This window comes from Podarcis bocagei (genome assembly GCF_964188305.1).
Source record: "Podarcis bocagei genome assembly, chromosome: W".
In the NCBI taxonomy this organism is placed as follows: Eukaryota; Metazoa; Chordata; class Lepidosauria; order Squamata; family Lacertidae; genus Podarcis; species Podarcis bocagei.
In genome coordinates this window covers 73214340-73236198 of record NC_138131.1, presented here as the reverse complement: position 1 = coordinate 73236198, position 21859 = coordinate 73214340, and the positions used below count along the sequence as shown (strand labels likewise).

Here is a 21859-nt window from a genome sequence, read left to right as displayed (position 1 = left end):
GATCAGGGCGAGAAAGGTAAGGAACCAATTCCTTAATACGGCGGAGGTGGAAAAATGCCACCTTTGCTGTGGCTGCAACCTGTGCCTCCATGGAAAGAGAGGCATCGAAGGTTACACCCAAGCTCTTGACAGAAGGCTCTGGCACTAATTGCGCCCCCACAAGAGATGGGAGTTGGCCCCCCAACCCCATGTTGTCCTGACCCAGCCAGAGGACCTCTGTCTTCGAAGGATTTAACTTCAACTGGCTCCCACGCAGCCACCCAGCCACGGCTTCCAAGCATCTGGTCAGTGTGTCTGGGGCCGAGTCCATTGACAGATAAAGTTGGGTGTCATCAGCATATTGACGACAACTCAGCCCTAAACTCCGGACAATCTGGGCAAGGGGGCGCATAAAGATATTGAAAAGCATCTGGGAAAGGATTGTGCCCTGCGGCACTCCACACAACAAGGAGTGCCGCAGCGACAACTCCCTCCCTAGCGCCACCCTCTGTCCCCGACTTGAGATAAAGGAGCACAGCCATTGTCTGACTGTGCCCTGAATCCCCACGTTGGCAAGGCGGTGGTCCAAAAGTTTGTGATCGACCATGTCGAAGGCCGCTAACAAATCTAAAAGAATCAGCAGTCCCGGCCCGCCTCGATCCTCTTAATCGTCCTCCCAAAGCATTTTATTTTTTAAAAAACAGATTTTTATCCACCCTGGTGACAATGAAACTGAACCAGTCCTTGATCTCATTTCAGAGCCGTTGCAGCCTACCTACGGGCCCTGAGCCTGAGTCCCAACCACGCTGTTGTCCACGGCAACCTGGCATGTGTGTATTACGAACAGGGGCTGATCGATCTGGCAATCGATACCTACAAGAGGGCCATTGAGCTCCAGCCCCACTTCCCTGACGCCTACTGCAACCTGGCCAACGCGCTGAAAGAGAAAGGCAGCGTAAGAAACTGGTCCCTTTTGCCTTGGGGTGGGGGGAACATCTATATAAAAGATGTTTTATAGATGGTACTTAACACCTGCCAAAATAGCTAAAATGTATAAAACAAAAAAACTGTGCTGGAGGTGCAGTAAAGAAGAAGGGACACTTATACATTTCTGGTGGGCCTGTGAAAAAAAAATACAGAAACTTTCCTATTAGGCAGTGGTGTCCAAACTTTTTTCAAAGAGGGCCAGATTTGATGAAGTGAAGGGCCATAAGGGCCGACCAAAGTTGTTTACTTTTTTTAAGGATTGAAGTTGTTGAGCTCTTTTCTTAGGGTTTAAATTGTTGAACTTTTTTTAGGATTGAAGTTGTTTAGCTTTTTCTTAGGCTTTTACCCCATGCTGAATTGGCCAGATTAACAGAGACAATTAGGGCACAACCCAGACAAGAATTCCAAAAGGAATGGGGAAAATGCAGAGAATACTTTACCAAACAGTGCCCCAAAATATACACTTGGACTTGTTTCAATTAATTTCTACAGGAGACTTTGTGGTTTAAGTCATAATTAGGAAAAATTGTAATAATCCCATACAAAAGAAATAGTATACAAGAGGTAAATAAGGCGGCCATTTAACAGAATAAAGTCTTTTATTTTTATGTTATGTTTTCTTTGTGTAAGGGGATAGGAGTTTAATTTTGATAATTAGTCAATGGTGGTGGGTCTGTTTGTATGTATGAGTTGTTGTGGACTATGTTATAAATAAAATAAAAATTAAAAAAAGAAAATGAAACCGGTCCCTTTTGCTTTCTGTATGTCAGAGGGTTTGCTGAAAAAAGCCTTCCGGATGATGGTGACCTCGAAATTGGGCTCTTTGGGGGGGGGGATTTGGGGTACAGAACCTAGAAGAAGTCCTCTTTTATTTTTTCCTTTGTCATATCGTCACATACAACTTTGCTCATACCAAGCGTCGACTCCCCTCCCCCTTCCCCCGCTCCCACTCCCTGGCTTTCTTAAGCAGTCACGATCCTCTTAGCATTTCTATATCACCCTTTAAAAATTGTCCAGTAGCACCTGATGATGATGATGATGATGATAATAATAATAATAATAATAATAATAATAATAATAATAATAATAATAATAATAATAATAAAATTTATACCCCGCCTATCTGGCTGGGTTTCCCCAGCCACTCTTGGCGACAAAATATTAAAATACAATAGTCCGTCAAACATTAAAAGCTTCCCTAAACAGGGCTTGCTAAACTTGGCTTCTTCTTGGTATAATTTTTTGTATGCAGGTCCAATTCTTCAGATACAAAAGCTTCTACCAAGACCAAACTGAGTTGGTCTGCAATGTGCTACTGGACAATTTATATATTTTTTATATATTTCAACTGCGTTAGACCACCACAGCTGCCTACCTGAACATATATCGCCCTATTTACCTTCTTACTCTACTTAAAACAATTTACTTTAGCATTTGTAAATCACTTTCAAAAATTAGCCTCTGGTTTTTTTAATAACAGTATATTTAAAGATCTTTTTCAATTCTTTGTAAATCATATCCCAGTAGACTTTGACTTTAGTGCACATCCACCACCTATGGACGAAATTCCCTTCCTTCTCCTTGCATTTCTAGCGTGCCTTATCTTGAGTTATATATATTTTAGCAAGTTTAGTCGGCGTCAAATACCACCTATACGTCACCTTCATTAAATTTTTAATTAGTGCTGTACATTCAATAAATTGTTTTTGCCCATAATCTTTCCCACTTATCTAATTCAATGTTATGACCAAAATCTTGAGCCCATTTAATCATAACCGACTTAACTTCTTCATCCTTTGTATGCCATTCTTATACGTTTTTGGCAATGATTTTCTTTTACTATCTAGCAACTCTGTCTCTTAATTTTGATTTAGTATGACCAAAACCATTTCCCTTACTGTCTTCCTTAAATACATCTTGCAAAAGACGGTAAGTGTGCGGGAAAGAGAGTTTGAATCGGATTAGTCTGCTCTTGTATTTATGTTCCCCTAAACCAAGCATGTCCAAAGTCCACTTTGGGGGCCTTCCACCCATCTCTCCTAGATCTCAAAATGCATTGGTTTTGTCATATTTCCTGCTATCCTGCCAAAGAATTTAAATTTTCCCAATGTTCTTTTAGACCAGGCATGTCCAAAGTCCAGTTCAGGGGCCTAATCTGGCCCTCTGGTCGATTTAATCCGGCCCTCGTGGCGGTTTATTTACTAGGGCAAAACTTCCCCCCAAAAAGCTCAAGAACCTTAATCCTAAAAAAAGGTCAGCACCTCTGGGGTCAAATTCTTTAAAAAGGCTCAACAATTGTGGGGTTTTACTGTTAATATGCTTCTTCTTAATTGCATTTCACTATTAATATACTTCTTAATTGTATTTCAGTTCAACAATGACTTTGATAAAATACATCTTTTGTGACGTGCAGAAGGCTTGAGTTACCTATGAGGTGCAACAGTTACCATATAGCATATATTCAATATAAAAAACAGCAACAATTGGTTGTTGACAAAGGACAGCTGGCATATATATATAAAAGATATTAACTGATATGCATGCCATTCCAGATATAGCTATATAATCTCTACTGTTGGTAAGAGAAGAACTTTGGAGCAGGCATTTTCAAAAAAAGAGTTTTTTATGAACCGCTCTAATACCAAGTTACCGTCAGGAGCTGAGGGGCCGTATCAAACCTCAATCCAGCCATCACATCACAGAGCAGCCTTTTGGGCTCCTGTGAAAGACATACTAATATTCGTGTAAAAACTCTGTTTTGTGTTTCGAAGGTTGCCGAAGCCGAGGAATGCTACAATACAGCTCTCCGTTTATGTCCGACTCACGCGGATTCTCTTAATAACCTGGCGAACATCAAGCGAGAACAAGGGAATATCGAGGAGGCTGTCCGCCTCTACCGGAAAGCTCTTGAGGTACGTGCGTGGAGAATTACAACAATTAAATTGACATATAAGGGTTAGGCATGCGTACCCTGGACTCCTAGTCTGGGTCTTTTTAAAAATCGCCGATCAAATTTTTCTTGATCAATAACGGAAATAATGGTGAAGAAGTGAAAGTGAAGTAGCATTTTGAGGCTCGACAAAGCATGGTCCGATAAGTCCCCTTTGGAAGGAAGAGGGTCTGTCCCCCTTTTTATATTCCTAGGCCTCCTGGAATGACCAAAAATCTGCTTTTTCATCAGAAGAACAATGCAAGGTGTTAAGGAACGGTACAGAAATTGAAATAAAAGCTGGGCACATGCTGTTCTCTGTGTCGGCTGAGCTTGATCCCCTGACAGTCTTATTTTCTAACAGTATTTCCTATGCGTACGAAAAAGGCAGTTCATAGGCCCATTATTATTATTATTATTATTATTATTATTATTATTATTATTATTATTATCATTACCACAAATCATTCCAAACGGTGATTTATTTTGCAGCCAGCCCCTGCCACATTTGAGCATCAAAGAGGGGCTCTTTAAAATATGGCATTGGTCATTTGACAGTCTGATCTCCCAACAGTATTTCCTATGCATGCTAAAAAGGCAGTCCATAGGTTCCTCCTCCTCCTTAATTTTTGCAAGTCAATCCAAATGAGGATTTATTTCACGCCCACAACCTTTGAGCCTCAAAGAGCAGCCTCCGTCTCTTTAGAATGCTTCTCAGGGAAACTAAGAGTGAGCTTCTTCCCCGCAGGTCTTCCCGGAGTTTGCAGCTGCGCATTCAAATTTAGCCAGTGTTTTGCAACAGCAGGGGAAGCTCCAGGAGGCCCTCATGCACTACAAGGAGGCCATCAGGTGAGCTTCCAAAGCCATGGGGAAAATAGATTGAAAGAGCTCCTCCTTACTGTATTTTAATCTTTTGCTGGAAGCCGCCCAGAGTGGCTGGGTATAAATAATAAATTATTGTTGCTGTTGTTAATAATTATTATTACTCCTCATGCGCTGGTCTGGTGCCTGTGGGAAAGCTCTCCTCTTGTGGATAAAGCACTTTCTCTTTTTCTTTTAGGTTTTTTTATTTTTTATTTTTTATTTTTATTTTATTTTTTGTCCCTTGAAGGACAGCCAAATTTAAATAACAATTCGACACACAGCTGCGAGGCATTTGCGAGCTTTTTTGCGGAGAAGGTCCTGTTGCTCCGCCATGACCTCCCTGCCAATTTGGATACAATAAAGGAACTGGAGGCCCCTCGACTGTCCTCGGGTCCAGTATTGGACCACTTTGACCGGATATCCCCAGCCGATGTGGACAGACTCCTCCGAGCTGGAAAGCCCACCACCTGTCCTCTTGACCCGTGCCCGTCCTGGCTGATTAGAGCGTGCCCAGACGAGGTGCGGGCCCCCCTGGGGGATATCATCAATTTGTCCCTTGGCACTGGGATATTCCCAGGGAAACTGAAGGAGGCAGTGGTGTGTCTGCTCTTAAAGAAAACATCATTAGATCCTTTAGATCTATCCAATTACCGCCCGGTTTCGAATCTTCCATTCCTGGGTAAGGTGATTGAGAGAGCGGTTGCTGAACAGCTTGGTAGGTTTCTGGATGAAACATCTGCTCTCGATCCATTCCAGTCCGGCTTCCGCGCTGGTCATGGGACCGAGACGGCTCTGGTCGCCCTAACAGATGATCTCCGCAGGCAGCTGGATCGAGGCGGGTCGGGGCTGCTGATTCTTCTAGACCTGTCAGCAGCCTTCGACATGGTCGATCACGAACTTCTGGACCACCGCCTTGCCGACGTGGGGATCCAGGGCACAGTCCTTCAATGGCTGCGCTCGTTTCTCTCCGGTCGGGGACAGAGGGTGGCGCTTGGGGGGGGAATTGTCATCGCGCCACTCCTTGGTGTGTGGAGTGCCTCAGAGTGCGATACTCTCCCCGATGCTTTTTAACATCTTTATGCGCCCCCTCGCCCAGCTTGTCCGGAGTTTTTGGCTGGGTTGCCATCAGTATGCCGATGACACCCAACTCTATCTGTTGATGGATGGCCATCCTTACTCGGCCCCAGATACACTGACCAGATGTCTGGAAGCTGTGGCTGGATGGTTACGTGGGAGCCGGTTGAAGTTAAATCCTTCGAAGACAGAGGTCCTCTGGCTGGGACGGAGCGATATGGGATTGAGGGGGCAACTCCCATCTCTTGCGGGGGTGCAATTAGTGCCAGCATCGTCCGTTAAGAGTTTGGGTGTAATCTTCGACACCTCCCTTTCCATGGAGGCGCAGATTACAGCTATAACAAAGGCGGCATTTTTTCATCTCCGCCAAGCTAAGCAGTTGGCTCCTTATCTCTCTCACCCTGACCTAGCCACTGTGATCCACGCGACGGTCACCTCCAGACTGGATTATTGTAACTCGCTCTACGTGGGGCTGCCCTTGAGACTGACCCAGAAACTCCAGCGGGTGCAGAATGCCGCGGCGAGACTCCTTACGGGGTCTTTGCTGCGAGATCATATCCATCCGGTGCTGTACCAGCTGCACTGGCTCCCGGTGGAGTACAGGATCAGGTTTAAGGTGCTGGTTTTAACCTTTAAAGCCCTATACGGCCTAGGACCCTCGTACCTATGGGACTGCCTCTCCTGGTATGTCCCACAGAGAAATTTACGGTCTGCAAATAAAAACACCCTAAAGATCCCAGGTCACAGAGAGGTTAGGTTGGCCTCAACTAGAGCCAGGGCCTTCTCGGCTGCGGCTCCAATCTGGTGGAACGCTCTGTCACAAGAGACTAGGGCCCTGTGGGACCTGACATCCTTCCGTAGGGCCTGCAAGACAGAGCTGTTCCACCAGGCCTTTGGTCAGGGCGCAGACTGACTCCCTCCTCTGGCAACCTGCACAGAATTTTGCTTGATGGTTGCCATTAATTTGATTTTAATTTGATTTAATTAATTTTATAATGAATGTTTTAAAATGTTGGACTATTTTGATTGTTGTTAGCCGCCCTGAGCCCGGCTTCGGCTGGGGAGGGCAGGATATAAATAATTTTATTATTATTATTATTATTATTATTATTATTATTATTATTATTATTATTATTCAGTTTTTTTATTTTATCATTTTATTTCCATACACTCCAAACATTTTCAATATATACAATACTGGGATTATACAAACCCCTTGGACTCTCCCCCACCCCCCACCCCCCGTTTCCATATTTTGCCATCTTTTCTTGCATGTAATTACAATGATTCGTTCTATTCCATTTCCTTATTTGCTACTTTGGCTTCATCAATGTTATATCAATCCTGCCTGTGGAAAACCATCTAATTCGATTTTAATTTGATCCCGATTTGTTTTTAGGAGGTAATTTAATTATTGTTTGATTTTATACTAATGTTATATATTTGATGTTAGCTGCCCTAAGACCGGTTTCGGCCAGGGAGGGCGGGATACAATTATTATTATTATTATTATTATTATTATTATTATTATTATTATTATTATTATTATTTCTAAATATGTATCTTTAAGGTATTCAATAAATTTTTCCCATTCTTGTTTAATTTTTTTATATATATAAATAGTTTTTATTAAGTTTTAGCATTTTATATTCAACACAAACATCATTCTTGCAGACAGCATAGATGAATCCCAATCTCCCCCAGCTTCCCTCTTCTGGTTTTTTAAATATTTACTTCTCCTGCCTATCTCATTCTCCCTTAATTTTGCCATCTTTGAACTAACGATGGTTATATCCTTAAGGTTTTTGCACCATGCTTTTTCACATTTCATCTTCATTATTTTCCCCATTTTGTCCTTTTAACTTTTTTCTTTGCTTAAATTTCCTATCATCTTGATGTCTGATCTTCACAGTCATTTTGATAATCCACTCTTCTTTTGTTGGGACCTTCTCTTCCTTCCACATCCGGGCTAAGAACATTCTGGCATAAATAGAATACACTGTCTTTTTAGGTCTCTTGGTATTTCTTCACCCGTTAAACCTATTAGAAAGGCTTCTGGTTTTTACACAAATGTTCTCTCTCTCCCCCCCCCCCCCAGTTAATTATACAGTGGTACCTTGGTTCTCAAACTGAATGTGTTCCAAAACCAAGGTGCACTTTCCCATAGAAAGTCATGCAAAACGGATTAATCCGTACCAGACTTTGAAAATCAATCCCTAAAACAGCCATTTAACATGAATTTTACTATCTAACGAGACCACTGATCCCTAAAATGAAAGCAGTCATCCATGTACTGTACTCTAAAATAAATACAACAGTCTTGTAAATGATAAAAATGAAAATTATTTTTTTTCCTCACCTGCACTGATGATAGTCATTGTTCGGATGGGGACCGGGGCTTCTATCCGTTTCTGCAATCACACAATCAATCAATCAATCAATCAATCAGTAACTAAACTGGGATCCGCACAGTCGCAAAAACAAATGAACCAAAAAAGCCTCCGAAACAAAAACACCACATAAATTGCAAAAACCAAAGCACCAAACTTAATCTGTTCCCGAAGTCTGTTTGATTGGTGCAGGCGCCCCAGAAAGAATAGCTGACAGCCAAATTTGATGTTTGGCTTCCGAAAAACGCCTGGAAACTGGAACACTTTTTCTGGGTTTTCGGCATTTGGGAACCAAAGCGTTTGAGTAGTAGTAATAATAATAATAATAATAATTTGTTTTTGTTTGTATCCCACCCTCGCCGGCCAAGGCTGGGCTCAGAGCAGCTAACATCATAAAAACAACACAACGAGCCTAAAAGCAGACATCAAGTAATTCAAATAAAAATTAATTCAGACAAGTTAAAATCCGGGCAGGTGGCAATTATTAGGGTGGAATTGAGAGTGATTAATAATTGCCAGAATTGAGGAGCATGGAATTTCCCAAAAGGAAAGTGCTGCTTGTCCGTATGAAGAGGATGCCACAATGCTGAACCTTTCTGTATAAAAAACCTTCTGTATAAAGAAACCTGTATAAAAAACATTTGAGAACCAAGGTCTCACTGTCTCACATGACCACTAGGGTGGTTCATAAAAAACACTTTTTTGAAGATGCCTGCTCCCAAGGTCTTATCTTACTACACTAGGGATTATATAGCTATATCTGAAATTTTGTGCATATCAGTTAATATCTCAACCCTCCATGAAAACAGCTGTTTTCTTGGACGTTTTCCTATTTTGTGAAGGCTTTGGAGAAGGCATTTTTAAAAAAAGTTTTTTTAATGAACTGCCCTAAAGACCACCGTATAGGATAGAAAGAGCCTTCTTGACCCTTACATTTCCAGCGTAACTTCAGAGTATTTTTGTACCAAAATGGCACTTTTTCTCTCCCCCTCCATGTCAGAATCAGTCCCACTTTTGCAGACGCCTATTCCAACATGGGGAACACCTTGAAGGAAATGCAAGACGTCCAGGGAGCTCTGCAATGCTACACAAGAGCAATCCAGATAAATCCTGCGTTTGCCGATGCCCACAGCAACCTCGCTTCCATCCATAAGGTAAGCTTTGTGTCTCTGCTAAATCTATTTTTTTTAAAAAAAAACTGGGGGGGGGGGGGCAGCAGGGGAATCTTAGTTTTTACAAAAGGAAAACAACTGGCAAAAGCCGTCCCAAACCGAGATGGGGCACAAAAAGAAAAAGGGGAGAATTGGAATTTATGCTGGAAGTCTGAGGAGGCAGAGGGCACGCCGATACGTTTATGGTGGGGCTACAGAAACGTTAAAAAATTCATGAGGAAATAAAAAAGATGATCAGAATTAATTTAGAGGGGGAAACCAGAGGCATATTTACTGAGTATAAGAGGTAAAGAAATACCACAAGATGGGAAGATATTATTCTTATACGCGACAGCTGCAGCAAGGCTACTCCTTGCACAAAACTGGAACAGGAAATATATACCCACAAAGGATGACTGGATAAAGAAACTAATTGAATTTATAGAACTGGCAAGGTCAAGTGCAGTAATAAGGTACCAATCAAACTGGAAAATAAAAATATAATGGAAATGGTTTGAAGATTATGTGTTCAAGTACTGCTCAAAAACTAACATGTTGATATGTTTGGTTTAATGTTTGTAAATCTGGTTTATAATAATAATAAATAGTAAGTTAAAAGAGTTAAGAAATATAAATTTAGATAAAAATTGCAATGTGAGTGAAGGAAGTCACGTGGGTATTTGGGTAAATGCTGAGTTGTGTATAGGGTTAGATGTGGGGAATCCATATATGTAATGTATAGTGTTGAAAATGTACGGCAACTAGCATGTAAAATGAAATCAAAAATAAATAAATAAATAGGGGGGAAATAAAAATGGCAATGTGAAATATTATATAGGAGGGTGAGGGGCGGTGGAGGGAAGCCACAAGGGTGGTTTTAATGTCTGAAATTTTGGGTGGTAGGGTAATACGAATTTTGTTTTGTGTCTATGTGTTTGTTTGTAAATAATTTTTTTAAAAGGAAAATGAAAAAATTGCTATTTTTACTTTGAAATAAAAATGGGGGGGAGGTCTTATACGGGTGATTGGGTGGGTGAATGGCTCATTTTCTTAAATTTGAGCCCCCCCCCCAAATAGAGGGTGGCTTATATAGACGGAAAGTATGGTGGAGTTCCACACCCAAAAATCTCATTGTGACTTCCAATCACCCCTACGTCACATTTCCGATGGCGCCCTTTTGCTCGTCTCTCCTAGATCTCAAAATGCATTGGTTTTGTCATATTTCCTGCTGTCCTTTGTCAATCCACACCTGCCAAAGAATTTAAATTTTCCCAACATTTTTTTTTAGACCACACATGTCCAGCGTGTGGCCAGGGAGCGTAACCTGGTTTACTTACTGGGGCAACCCCCCCCCCCCCAAATGCTCAACAACTTCAATCCTAAAAAGAGCTCAACAACCTTGGGGTTAAATCCTAAAACAGCTCAACAAATTTGCCCCGCCCTCATGTCAAATCTGGCCCTCTTTGGGAAAATTTGGGCACCCCTGTAAATTTAGACAATACAGTCCTATCTCGGGTTAAATATGCTTCAGGATGAATATTTTTGGGTTGCGCTCCGCAGTGACCCAGAAGTAACGGAGCACGTTACTTGCGGGTTTCGCCGCATGCACAGACCCTCAAAATGATGTCATGCGCAGAAGCGGCGAATTGCGACGTGCAGATGCGGGTTGCATTCGCTTCAGGATGCGAACGGGGCTCCGGAACGGATCCCATTCACATCCAGAGGTACCACTGTACTCTGCAAGTGTCCTGTTCTCTATGAAATGTTTCTTCCAAAACCTCTCGTAATTCTGCCTGTATTATAATCTTGCTAATTCTGCGTATTTTAGCCTTTTTGCTAGCTACGCCAACTTAGTAGGGATGGGATTCTCCTTTCCATCCTTTGTCTGTTAAGATTCTCGCTGCGGCTATTGTAGACACTGTGACTTGCCATTGTTTTATAACCATTTATTGTAACATTTATTCTATGATCAATTACAATAATCATTCATTGTAATATTCATTTATTGTACGATTAATTACAATTTATTGTAATTGTTAAGAGTAGGTTTCTATTGAATTTTTACATGCTGATACTCAATATTATTCTATAGCATGGGGAGGCAAACTACGGCCCCATGGCCTTCTCAATCTAGCCGGGAGTCGGCATGTTTTGACACGAGTATAATGTGTCCTTTTATTTAAAATGCACCTCTGGGTTATTTGTGGGACATAGGAATGCGTTCCTTTTTCCCCCTCCCCAAAATCTAGTCTGGCCCCCACAAGGTCTAAGGGACAGTGGACGGCCCCCTGCTGAAAAAGTTTGCCGACCCCTGTTCTATTCCAATGATTGTTGAATGTTACTTTATAAGTCTACCAGGTGTGGATCATCGTGCCTTCTGTTTGTTCTTCATCTTTGGTTTTGATGGTTGAGAAAAAAAGCTAGTGGCAATTGCTGAAATATCCCTCCCTTTCTAGGATTCCGGAAACATCCCAGAGGCAATTGCTTCGTATTGCACCGCCTTGAAACTGAAGCCGGATTTTCCTGACGCTTACTGCAACCTGGCGCACTGTTTGCAGGTGAGGCAGAGTTTTAAGGGCCAACACTCCCAGGGTTTCCGGCATTTGGGAACCGAGGCGTTTGAGTCCCAAGGTACCACGGTAATGGTAAAAGCGTCACCTAATTCAGGAATTGTCCAATGTCACTTTAGAGACCAACTCAGTTTGTTCTGTGTCTAAGCTTTCATGTGCAGGCAGACTTATTCAGATACACTGAAGCGGAAGTCCCCACACCCTGATATTTAGAGGGAGGGTGGGGCGGGGTATTTCTCTGAACGGTAGTAGGACTCAATCGGTATGGTCAACCTGTGGACGACTGTGTCTCATTACATATCCTAAAACTATTTCAGGTCATCTGCGTACCATCCCTTGTTTTTTCAGTCATTCACAGTTGCCAGCAGGTGGACCATACCCATTGACTCCTACTACCCTTCGGAGAAAACCCCAACTCACCCTCCCACTATATATCAGGGTCTGGGGGCTTCTCCTTACTCTTATATAGCAGGGTCTGGGGACTTCTCCCTCTGTATATCAGGGTCTGGGGACTTCCGCTTCAGTGTATCTGAAGAAGTGTGCATGCACACAAAAGCTTATATCAGGCATCCCCAACCTGCGCCCCCCCCGATGTTTTGGCCTACAACTCCCATGATCCCTAGCTAACAGGACCAGTGGTCGGGGATGATGGGAATTGTAGTCTAAAACATCTGGAGGGCCGAAGGTTTGGGGTGCCTGGCTTATACCAAGAACAAACTTTGTTGATCTCTAAGGCACTACTGGACAATTTTTATATATATTTTGACTTCATCAGACCAATATGGCTACCTACCTGAATCTAGAACCCTGGTTTTCTTTGCCCCCTTTCAGATCGTCTGTGATTGGACCGATTACGACGAGAGAATGAAGAAGCTTGTCAGTATTGTGGCTGACCAGCTGGAGAAGAACCGGCTCCCTTCGGTGCACCCCCATCACAGCATGCTGTATCCACTGTCTCACGGCTTCCGAAAGGCTATTGCCGAGAGACATGGGAACCTTTGCCTGGACAAGGTGGGTCTATGCTGTGAAGAGGTGTGCGCCGCTCCGTTCCGTCAGAGTTTGAATGCTTTCATGTTGGCTTTGGATATATAATAATATATAATAATTTATTATTTCTACCCTGCCCATCTGTCTGGGTATCCTCAGCCACTCTGGGTGGCTGCCAACCAAATATTAAAAACACAAGACAGCATTAAATATTTAAAAACTTCCCTAAACAGGGCTGCCTTCAGATGTCTTTTAAAAGTGAGATAATTGCTTATTTCTTTGACATCTGATGGAAGGGCGTTCCACAGGGCGGCCGTCACCACGAGAAGGCCCTCTGCCTGCTTCCCTGTAACTTGGCTTCTTGCAGGGAGGGAAGCGCCAGAAGGCCCTCGGGAGAGGGACCCCGGTGTCCGGGGTGGAGATGCTCCTTCAGGTCTACTGGGCCGAGGCCATTGAGGGCTTTCAAGGTCAGCACCGACACTATGAATTGTGCTTGGAAACGTACTGGGAGCCAAAGCAGATCTCTTGGGACCGGTGGTATGTGGTCTCAGTCAGACTGGATTTAAATCCTTTATTTTACAGAAAGGCTTGATCTTGCTGGCATCCTCTTAATATTGACAACCAGAGGAAAGTTTCATCTGCTGGGCTGTTTAGGGCTTTCAAGGTCAGCACCAACACTTTGAATTGTGCCCGGAAACGTACTGGGAGTCAATGCAGGTCTTTCAAGACTGGTGTTATGTGGTCTCTGCGGCTGTTCACGGCCCCCAGTCTGGCTACCACATTCTGGATTAATTGCAGTAAGGTAGCCCCACATAGAGCGCATTGCAGTCGTCCAAGCTGGAGATAACAAGAGCATGCGCCACTCTGGCAAGAGAGTCCGTGGGCAGGGAGGGTCTTATCCTGCATCCCAGATAGAGCTGCCCTGGACACAGAACAGACCTGTGCCTCCATGGGTCCAAAATGACCCCCAGACTGTGCAGCTGGTCCTTCAGGGGCACAGTTGCCCCGTTCAGGACCAGGGAGTCCCCCCCACCCGCCCACACACCACAGAACTTCAGTCTTGTCAGGATTCAACCTCAACCAGTTAGCTGCCATCCATCCTCCAACCGCCTCGAGGCACCCGCGCAGGAACTCCACCGCCTTTGCCGGCTCTGATTTGAAAGAGAGGTAGAGCTCTCTATCAGGCTTCCTCAACCTTGGCCCTCCTGATGCTTTTGGCCTACAGCTCCATGGTCCCTAGCTAGCAGGTCTAGTGGTCAGGGATGATGGGCACTGTAGTTTGAAAACAGCTGGAGGGCCAAGGTTTAGGAAGCCTGCTCTGTATTGGCGCCAATGGCTGTTAAGTGAAAAAATTCCAGGGTGAGTGACTCCTTGACAGCCTAGCTCACCGGGGCACTTGTCCCCCATGGGTCCATGCTGTCAGTAAAAGGAGGAAGTCCCAGCCCGGTAATTTGGAGCAAAACAGTGGTCAGTAGACCATGATTCTTACTGTTGCACCACAGGTCTGCCCAGGAGTAAGAACCCCGAGCATGGGGCAATGTCAACTTTTAAAACTTCCTTCTTCCCCCCAGAATACACTTCAAGCAGCATCGTTGATACATCATCACTACATCACTAGCACATCACAAATGAGGAGGGGTATACAAGGGTTATGCATTCACTATGAGGTCCCTTTATCAGACCCCTTAAATCTCCATCACTGAAAGAACAATAAAACTCTTGACACGTCCTTTCCCACTGGACTTGTCTGGAGATGGGCATTCAGAACACCTGCCTTGCTAAACTGCCTTGGCAGATGTCTATGGTTGCCCCCTTGGTCCCTCCCTCGGTGGGGTGCCGTGTATGTGCTCTCAGGCTTGGGGAATTCTGGCGGGATGCCCTGTTCCTGCTGCCTACATGACTTCCTGCTTCTTGGCTCATGGAGGGAGGTGGAGCCCAAATTCGTTCAAATGGCGGAATGAGGAGAGTCGGTTAAAGCATAGATTTTCTGCGTGTCTTTCTTGGGCTGTCAAGTCAAAGGTATGTATATTTGTAACATTGGAACAACTTCAAAGATGTGGCCTCATGTCCCCCACCCCCATGTCATTTCCGTAACCCGGCTTTCTTGAATCCCCTTGCTAGATCAACGTGCTCCACAAGCCGCCTTACGAGCACCCCAAGGACCTGAAAGGCAGTGAGGGCCGGCTCCGCGTTGGCTACCTGAGCTCTGACTTTGGGAACCACCCCACCTCCCATCTCATGCAGTGAATCCCAGGCATGCACAATTCGGACAAATTTGAGGTGAGGTGCACAAGAGGGCAGCTGTGTGAGTAGCTCAGGCAGCAGAGCGCTGAGACTCTGAATCTTGGGGTCATGGGTACGAGCCCCACGTTGGGCCAAACGAATGAATACAGCCTAGGACCGCCTCTCCACGGAGGATCTAACAGTCTGCAAATAAAAAAATGTTAGAGGTCCTGGGCTTCAGGGAGATTAGGCTGGCCTCGACCAGGGCCAGGGCCTTTTCAGCCTTGGCCCCGGCCTGGTGGAACTCTCTGCCACAAGAGATCAGGACCCTGTGGGATCTGACATCTTTCTGCAGGGCCTGTAAGATGGAGTTGTTCCGCCGGGCCTTTGGTTCAACCTGACTCCCCTTCTCTTTTTGTGTAAGGACTAGTATGAAAGAGGCCTCCCAGTGTTCTCACAGGCCCATATAAGAGTTGGGCCTGATGAGCGTTTACTGTTCCCAACCCTAATCCTGCGGAAAGCCATCTAATTGGATTTGAATTTGATCCTGGCTTGTTTTCAGGAGGTAATTTCGTTATTGCTTGATTTTATACCAGTGTTACATATTTGGTGTTAGCCTCCCTGAGCCCGGTTTCGGACGGGGAGGGCAGGATACAAATAAAAGTTTATTATTATAATTATTATTATTATTATTATTATTATTATTATTATTATTATTATTATTATTATTATTATCATCATCATCATTATCATTTTCCTCTTAATTTGCATCAGCCCTTGGTTGTAGCAATAAAACAACGAGATGATCTGCAAGGAATAGAAATGAAAAATCAATGATATCAAATACATTTGAGGGTTTTGAATCGAGAGTGGACCTTATTCTGACTGCCCCAGCTCAAAACCCGGCCGCCTTTGCCGTCACCTGCTCCTCTTGATCTGCCAAGAGAGGACTCTGGGGTAGTGGTTGGGCAACCCGGAACAGGCAATAAAGGAGGGGTAATCATCTCACGACAAACCTAGACAGCATCTTAAAAAGCAGAGACACCACCTTGCCAACAAGGTCAGTATAGTAAAAGCTATGTTTTCCCAGTAGTGATGTATGGAAGTGAGAGCTGGACCATAAAGAAGGCTGATCGCCGAAGAATTGATGCTTTTGAATTATGATGCTGGAGGAGACTCTTGAGAGTCCCATGGACTGCAAGAAGATCAAACCTATCCATTCTGAAGGAAATCAGCCCAGAGTGCTCACTGGAAGGACACATCCTGAAGCTGAGGCTCCAAGACTTTGGCCACCTCATGAGAAGAGAATCATAGAATCATAGAGTTGGAATAGACCACAAGGGCCATCGAGTCCAACCCCCTGCCAAGCAGGAAACACCATCAGAGCACTCCTGACATATGGTTGTCAAGCCTCTGCTTAAAGACCTCCAAAGTAGGAGACTCCACCACACTCCTTGGCAGCAAATTCCACTGTCAAACAGCTCTCACTGTCAGGAAGTTCTTCCTAATGTTTAGGTGGAATCTTCTTTCTTGTAGTTTGGATCCATTGCTCCGTGTCCGCTTCTCTGGAGCAGCAGTAAACAACCTTTCTCCCTCCTCTATGTGACATCCTTTTATATATTTGAACATGGCTATCATATCACCCCTTAACCTCCTCTTCTCCAGGCTAAACATGCCCAGCTCCCTTAGCTGTTCCTCATAAGGCATCGTTTCCAGGCCTTTGACCATTTTGGTTGCCCTCCTCTGGACACGTTCCAGTTTGTCAGTGTCCTTCTTGAATTGTGGTGCCCAGAACTGGACACAGTACTCTAGGTGAGGTCTGACCAGAGCAGAATACAGTGGCACTATTACTTCCCTTGATCTAGATGCTATACTCCTATTGATGCAGCCCAGAATTGCATTGGCTTTTTTAGCTGCCGCGTCACACTGTTGGCTCATGTCAAGTTTATGGTCAACCAAGACTCCTAGATCCTTTTCACATGTACTGCTCTCAAGCCAGGTGTCACCCATCTTGTATTTGTGCCTCTCATTTTTTTTTTTTGCCCAAGTGCAATACTTTACATTTCTCCCTGTTAAAATTCATCTTGTTTGTTTTCGCCCAGTTCTCTAATCTGTCAAGGTCGTTTTGAAGTATGATCCTGTCCTCTGGGGTGTTAGCCACCCCTCCCAGTTTGGTGTCATCTGCAAATTTGATCAGGATGCCCTTGAGTCCATCATCCAAGTCGTTGATAAAGATGTTGAATAAGACCGGTCCCAAGACAGAACCCTGTGGCACCCCACTAGTCACTCTTCTCCAGGATGAAGAGGAACCATTGATGAGCACCCTTTGGGTTCGGTCAGTCAGCCAGTTACAAATCCACTGAGTGGTAGCATAGTCAAGACCGCATTTTACCAGTTTCTTTACAAGAATATCATGGGGCACCTTGTCAAATGCCTTGCTGAAATCAAGGTAGGCTACATCCACTGCGTTCCCTTCATCTACCAGGCTTGTAATTCTGTCAAAAAATGAGATCAGGTTAGTCTGACATGACTTATTTTTCAGAAATCCATGCTGACTATTGGTGATCACAGCATTCTTTTCTAGGTGCTCACAGACTGTTTGCTTAATGATCTGCTCCAGAATCTTCCCTGGTATTGATGTCAGACTGACTGGGCGGTAATTATTTGGGTCCTCTCTTTTCCCCTTTTTGAAAATAGGGACAACATTTGCCCTCCTCCAGTCTGCCGGGACATCGCCTGTTCTCCAGGAATTCTCAAAGATGACTGCCAGTGGTTCTGAGATCGCATCTGCCAGTTCTTTTAATACTCTTGGATGCAGTTCATCTGGCCCTGGAGACTTGAATACATCTAAACTAGCCAAGTATTCTTGTACTATCTCCTTAGTTATTCTGGGCTGTGTTTCCTTTGCTGAATCATTTGCTCCAAATTCTTCAGGTCGGGCATTGTTTTCTTTATCGGAGAAGACTGAGGCAAAGAAGGCATTGAGGAGTTCAGCCCTTTCTGTGTCCCCTGTTTGCATTTCACCATCTTCTCCTCTGAGTGACCCCACTGTTTCTTTGTTCTTCCTTTTGCTACGAACATACCCATAAAAGCCTTTGTTCTTGCTTTTAACCTCTCTAGCAAGCCTGAGTTCATTCTGTGCTTTAGCTTTTCTGACTTTGTGTCTACACGTGCTGGCTATTTGTTTGAATTCCTCTTTGGTGGTTTCCCCCCTTTTCCATTTTTTGTACACATCCTTTTTTAATCTTAACTCAGTTAAAAGTTCTTTAGATAGCCACCCTGGCTTCTTTAAGCACCTTCCATGTTTCTGTCTCATTGGTATTGCCTGACGTTGTGCTTTTACTATCTCCCTCTTAACAAACTCCCAGCCATCATGAACTCCCTTTCCTTTTAGTATTACTGTCCATGGGATCTCACCCAGCACTTCCCTAAGTTTTATGAAGTCGGCTTTCTTAAAGTCAAGAAATTGAGTCCTAGTATGCTTGGCTGCTCCTTTCCGCTGTATAGTAAACTTCAGAAGAGCATGATTACTCGCGCCTAATGATCCTTCCACTTCTACCCCACTAACCAGGTCATCAACATTGGTTAGGACCAGATCTAAAATGGCTGTTCCTCTTGTTGCTTCTCCCACTTTCTGGACAATGAAGTTGTCTGCAAGGCCAGTGAGGAATCTGTTTGACCTTATGCTCTTGGCTGAGTTTGACATCCAACAAATATCCGGGTAATTGAAGTCCCCCATTACTACTATCTCCCTTCCTTTTGCATGCTTGGCCATCTGTTCCAGGAAGGCATCATCTATGTCCTCCGTTTGGCTTGGGGATCTATAGTAAACTCCCACAATGAGATCTCTGTTATTCTTCTCTCCCTTAATTTTGACCCAAATGCTCTCACTTTGGCTTTGAGGTTCTAAATCTTGGATCTCTTCACAGGTGTCAGGGATTTAGGAGCAGAGGCAAGGCCAAGGGAGGAAACAGAGAGCGAAGGGGAGGAGGCAGAAGAAAAGATGAGTGATGACGACGACCCGAGATCTCCTAGTCTTTCCAGTGAATCAGAGGATTCACAGAAAGGAGCACCAGTGGCCAGGGCAAGGGGGGAGTCTAGGGGGGCACCCCAGGAAGATAGAGCCAGAGGGGACTCAGGGGAGAGCAGTTGGAAATCGGGACCAGTGTCACCGCCAGGGAGCAGGGAAGAAGAAGGGAGCCAGGGGGCAAGCGCTGGCAGCTCACCACAGGAGGGAGGGCATGAGTCAGGAGTGGCCACACCTCCATCGGGGAGCGAAGAAACGGTTAAGAGGAAAGTGGAAGGTTGGGCGCGCGCGCCAAGTTCAAATGCAGAGGAAGGCGGCGCAGTAAGCAGCCCGGAAAGGGAACCAGGTCCTAAAGCCCGGCGCAAGGAGGCAGGAGGGTCCGGGTCAGCGTCAGAAGAATCCAGGAAGGAAGAAACCCCGGGGGGTAGAGGGACCCAGAGGAGGACAGTCAGGCGGAAAAGGTGGAGCAGGGCTAGGATATTAAGTTGGTGCACAAGGGGCGGAGACTCAGACGGAGCTTCGCCGATCTAGCTACTAGACGTAGAGTTGCGCGCAGCAGCGTGAGAATGGAAACTGCAATTCAATAAAGACTTTTACTTAATGATCGCTGGCTAGCGTGATCCTCTGTGAGCTAGGATCTTCAAGCAGCTCTGACAGTAAGCTCCGTCTCACTCAATTGTGGGCATCTACAACCTCGAGGAGGGGAGAGAAGCAGGTGCCCACTAGCGAGCTCACGAACGGCAGACAACATGACGGCTGAGCAGCAGATAGAGGAACTCAGAAAAGCAGTGGCACAACTGAATGCCGAGGCTCTCGCATCCAGGAAGAGAGAGGAGGAGGCAGCGGCCGCCTGCAGGGATCTCCAGGTCAGGTTAGATGTGCTGACAAAGCAGACACCCCGGCAGGAGGGAATTGGGTTGGCGAGACGCACAGGCGGGCTGGTCTCTCACTTCGATGGGAACCTGCAACAGTATCCCAACTTTAGAGCAGACGTACTGTGCGCACTGCAACTGCTGCATAAAGACTTTAGAGATGAGCAAGAGAGAGTGGGATTCATCATGTCTCATTTGCATGGGGATGCTAAAGCATGGCTACGCAATTTATGGAGAGATAAGGATCCGGCGCTCCAGAATGCAGATGCCTTTATTAAAGCGATGGATGGGTGTTTTTTATCAAGCATTGACGTGGATCTTGCCCGGAAGGAGGTGCATGGGCTAAGACAAGGGAGGGCCAGCGTCAGGCAGTACCATGCCCGCTTTTTCGCCTTGGTCAGTGCCCTGGAATGGGACAGAGATTCGGCCCCTGTAAGAGACCTCTTTTGGGAGGGGTTGCACAGCTCGATTAAAGATGAGATCGCGAGGGGGGAGAGACCCCGAACCACCCAGGAGGTCGTTCAGAGGGCACTGGCAGTGGGGGTGAGGCTGGAAGAACGCCCGTGGAGCAGGGACGAAGGGCGTGGAGGGCGCGAACCAGCCAGGGGCCCCTCCTTCCTTCCCAGAGAAGCAGCGCGGGCACAATCCACGCCTCCGCCAGGAGGAGGAGCCGAACCTATGGAGGTTGGAGGTGCAAGGGCTCAGTCAGCAACCAGAGCCCTAGCACCGGCAGCAGTGAAAGCGAAGCCTCCTAGAGGGAACAGGAAGTGTTACGTCTGTGAGGAGCCAGGGCATATGGCGAAAGAGTGTCCCCAGAGGCTCCACAAGCTCACTGCAGCCTCGGCAATGGTGACTGCAGCAACGCAGCAAGGAGGAACACAGCAGGGAAACGAAGCAGTCTGGCTGGAGGAAGAGGCCCTGGGGCCCAGCCAGACGTGTTAGTGCCGCAGTCCCCAGAGATTTTACAGCCCGTGAACCCCCTCCCGCCCAAACCAGTGGTGAGGCTCACCGCATCTCTCCAGCTGCCCAATGGAATCACCATGGACGTGCCCATCACAGTGGACTCGGGCAGCAACGCGGACTTTATAGGGCAGGACTTTGTCGACAAGCACGCTATACAGTTGCTGCCGGCCACACTGCCCCTGCAGGTTGTCACGGTGGATGGCAGGGAGTTGCTAGGGGGGCAAGTGGTGAAGCAGACGCCGCCAATGGCGATGCGACTTGGGAATCACAAAGAAATCATCAGCTTCAATGTCACTCAACTATCGGATACGCCCATTGTATTGGGAATGAGTTGGCTGGACAAGCACAGCCCAACGCTGGCTTGGTACCAGAGGCAGCTGGTCTTCGGCTCTTCCTTTTGTGCTGAACACTGCATCATGCACCGGCAGGAAGGAGAGGAAGAGGAGTCACAGCTGCTGCTAGGCACGCTGCAAGCGATTCCCCACAAGTACGCAGAATTTTTGGAAGTTTTCTGCGAGAAGGAGGCGGACAGGCTACCCCCTCACAGACCATATGACTGCAAAATTGACCTGCTGCCGGGGGCGGCGCTGCCTAAAGGGAAACTGTATTCCATGTCGGAGGACGAGCTGCAGGAACTCAAAGAGTTCATCGATCATAATTTGGAGCGCGGTTTCATCCGAGAGTCCAAGGCAGCGGGGGGCAGTCCTGTATTCTTTGTTAAAAAGCGAGACACGCCCCAAAAAAGACTGGTCGTGGACTATCGCATTTTAAACAGTGTGACCAAGCCGTCGGACTTCCCCATGCCCCGAATCGACGACCTCCTGGCGAAGGTGCGGAAGGGAA

General features: G+C 45.7%; 1 pseudogene across 1 annotated transcript in view; it reads left to right on the top strand.

Moving 5' to 3' along the window:
- Nucleotides 1-15244, top strand: part of LOC308578139 — a 29137-nt pseudogene extending 13893 nt beyond the window's left edge. The window contains exons 3-9 of the transcript in view: nucleotides 739-934; nucleotides 3738-3878; nucleotides 4644-4744; nucleotides 9224-9377; nucleotides 11831-11932; nucleotides 12776-12955; nucleotides 15053-15244. The product of the transcript in view is annotated as an uncharacterized misc_RNA (transcript). The remainder of the gene's footprint in view (nucleotides 1-738; nucleotides 935-3737; nucleotides 3879-4643; nucleotides 4745-9223; nucleotides 9378-11830; nucleotides 11933-12775; nucleotides 12956-15052) is intronic.
- Nucleotides 15245-21859: the final 6615 nt, after the last annotated feature.